General features: G+C 36.7%; 1 pseudogene; it reads right to left on the bottom strand.

Annotated features, from left to right (window-relative positions):
- Window positions 1-280: 280 nt before the first annotated feature.
- LOC129475273 (radixin-like) lies at window positions 281-1,291 on the bottom strand (annotated as a pseudogene).
- Between the last annotated feature and the right edge of the window lie 2,243 nt (window positions 1,292-3,534).

The raw sequence follows: 3,534 nt of genomic DNA, 5'->3' as shown, positions 1-3,534 counted from the left end.
AAGTGAATATAATACATAAAATAGAGAAATAGTAACTAAATGGGAAGAATGGTATATTTTAAAAACCAAATTTTACATAAACATTGGAATTTTATCTTTCATCTAATTTATCAATATTTTAATATACCCTACATTTGACAATTTGGTTTTACCAATTTAATATTTCAAAAAAGTAAATAATTAAAATATCATAAGAAAAAATTTATTCACACATCCTTTTTCATTATTTTTTGAAATTTATAGATGACATGATAATTGTTCGTATTTATCTTTAAAAAAATCAGATTAAAAGCCTCAAATTGGTTTCATCTCTGGCTTGGGCTAATTCTGAACTTAATGCCTGAAGTTGCTTCTTAACACGCGCATTTTTCTGTGTTTCTGTTACACGTTCTTCCTCGCTTCTATGGTTCATTACCCCTTCATTTGATAATTCAGCAATAGCCTCAGCATTATTCTCATCATGTTCATCATGTTCGTTTTCTGTCGGAGGAATGACTGGTGGTGGAGGTGGAGAGGGAGTAGACATCACAGTTTTTAACTCTTCTTTGGTCTTTTCCAAGTCTTCCTGGGTTGCAAAAGCTTTGTGTTGCCACTCAGTAGCTTCCTCTTCCTTTTTCTTCTTGGCTTCTTCTAGAAGTGCAATCTTGGCAGTGAACTCAGCAAGTGCTGCTAGCTGCTCCTGATTCTTCATCTGGTCGGCAGCTTGTTTTGCTATGGCAGACTTCGCCTCTTCAGCAGCTCGATGCTCCTTTTCAAGCCGCTCTGCTTCTTCTTTTGCTCGTTTTCATTCTTGATACAGTTCTAGAGCTTTTTGAGTCTGTTCTTCTAGTTATTTCTGGGCTTTAATTGTCCATTCTTCAATTTGTCTTAGACGTTCCATTAGCTCTTCCTTTTCACGTTCTATTCTTTCCTTTTCCTTTTCTGCTATTTCTCTTTTCTTCTTTCCATTCTCTAATTGTGCACTTTCCAACTGCTTCTGATGTTTCCCCTCCCTAGCCTGAGACTTCATCTGTTGTACTTCAATAGTATCAGGCTTCCTTCTTCACATGTATACTTCATGGTTTCCCATACATAAGGCCAAAATTCCCTTATGGATTCTCAGACGAGGTGCATGAAAAACAAAATCAGGTGCCTTTTTGTCTATTGGCTTTATAACAATTTTTTTATCATTAAATGAAATACTTCTGATTTCACTCCAGGGAAAACCAATTTTAGATGTCAACTTGTCATCATGCTCATAAATATTCAGACTCAAAGCATCAACACCTAGCCACAATTCAGTTCCCTCTTTATTTTTATTCTTATATTTATTTTATTATTATTATTATTATTTTTTTGAGATGGAGTCTCGCTCTTGTCGCCCAGGCTGGAGTGCAGTGGCGCAATCTCGGCTCACTGCAAGTTCCGCCTCCCAGGTTCATGCCATTCTCCTACCTCAGCCTCCTGAGTAGCTGGGACTACAGGCGCCCGCCACCATGCCCGGCTAATTTTTTGTACTTTTGGTAGAGACAGGGTTTCACTGTGGTCTCGATCTCCTGACCTCGTGATCCACCTGCCTCGGCCTCCCAAAGGGCTGGGATTACAGGCTTGGGCCACCGCGCCCAGCCTAGATGGCTTCTTAAACTTGCAAGAAGAGTCTCTGGGTTATTTCTTGAATTAATTCCTCAGACACATCTTCAGGAAAGAATTTAACTCTAAACTTGAACTGTAAAGGATTCACTTTTTTAACATCTTGCTGTTAAAAAATAAAAACCTTTTTATTTAGTTTAAGGCATGTAGGATAACCTTTGCTGTCTACATACTGCAGCCCAAAAAAACCAGACCTCACGCAAACCAACTGTTTTCACCACCTGGTCAAAAAGTTGTTTGCCAGTTGTATTGGGCACAAAATGATGTTCTTCATGCTGAGAATGTTACAGCAGGCCGTGATAAGTACAAGACTCTGCAACAGATTCAACAAGGCAATACAAACCTGCATATCGATGAGTTTGAAGCAATGTGAGAGCTGTTATTTTGCATATATGTTCTACATAAGCTGAGCCACCAACAGAGAAAAGCAGGCCTTTGCGGATATGATGGAATGCATCCCACCTCGCCAAAGCACTTATACCAGTTTGACTGTGCTAGCTAAAAGACAAATTTAAGGGGAACTCTTCAACATTAAGGCAGTATGATATCATGCTTGGATTTCTTTTTCTTTTGGTCCAGGGAATGGAGAATGGTGTTCCATTGCCTCCTTTCATATTCTTTCTTTTTTTTTTTCTGTTGAAGATTAACACTAATTAGCATGTCTGACAAATGCGTATGTGTGGTTTCAGTTCTATGTACATTTTAAACGATAATGGTGAACATTTTAATAGATTTCCCTTGCCTCTTCCATATTTAACCTGCATATATTTCCACATTCTCTCTCACTCACATTTTCTCAGTGTGCCTTCTCATATCTGCCATGCCCATAGCCATAATTCCACCATCATACAGATCAGGCAGTGTTTAAAATGATTGTAGGCAGCACAGTAGACAGTCTCGGATCGTTATGTAGAATATGGCTATGAATCATGAAAGAGATTAGAACATTTAATAATGTATGTACAGCTGGTGGTTAGTTTTTTTAATCCAAATTTAATTACCTAATTGGATATTTGACATTTGGTTATCTAATCGCAGTCATCTTTAACAGCTACATTGATTGGTGTATTATCTCCTGTAATCCTTTGATGGCTTTTTTTGCCTACCATTTCACAGAGATTTGGACAGCAGTAGTAGTTCCCTAGGAGAGTTTATTGATGAAACAGTCTTTGCAAGATTTTAAAAGTCTTGTTCTTTTATAGACTGATTTAGAAAAACAGATTATTAATAAAAGAAAGTATACATTTGTTGGTAACTGATTTTAATTATTTTTTAAAACCTGGACCTTTCTGGAAGGGCAGCATATAAAAATGTCAGTCCTGAGGAGGAGACAATAATACTACCTCACTACTACACCTGCGATGACTTGTTGTTCAAACACAATGGAGTGTGTAAGCTATATGTTTTATGATTCATAATGATAGTCTCAATCATCGAGAAATACTTTTGAAATTTCATTTTCTCTCAGAATATCTTAAAGTGCTAAATGTTTAACTGCCTTTTTATTGAGCCAAACTGTGGGATTCTGATTTGTATTAAAATTGTAAGCTCCTCAATGGTATACTATTATCCTGGAGTGGTGTCGTATGGCTGAGGAAGAGTGAGAGAGAGAATAAGATAGAGAGAGTATGTGTGTGTGTGTGTGTCTGTGTGTGTGTGCGCGCGTGTGAGAGAGAGAGATGCTAACCTTGTAGCATATGAAGAATGTCTTTACCTTGATACGATAGTTACATCATCATTTTAGTATATTTGGTTTCTAGATCACTGTGCTTATTTTTTTCCAATATCTAATTAAAAATACTTAAATTTGGTTTGTTAATTCTGTTTTAGAAATCATAATTTTAGTTTATATTAATTTCAATTATATCTTACTGAAGAAATCTTTCCAGTTAGGAGGCTCTAATA

The sequence above is a fragment of the Symphalangus syndactylus genome, chromosome X (genome assembly GCF_028878055.3).
Source record: "Symphalangus syndactylus isolate Jambi chromosome X, NHGRI_mSymSyn1-v2.1_pri, whole genome shotgun sequence".
Classification (NCBI taxonomy): Eukaryota; Metazoa; Chordata; class Mammalia; order Primates; family Hylobatidae; genus Symphalangus; species Symphalangus syndactylus.
The sequence above is the reverse complement of the archived record's forward strand: the minus strand, read 5'-3'. Positions and strand labels throughout refer to the sequence as shown.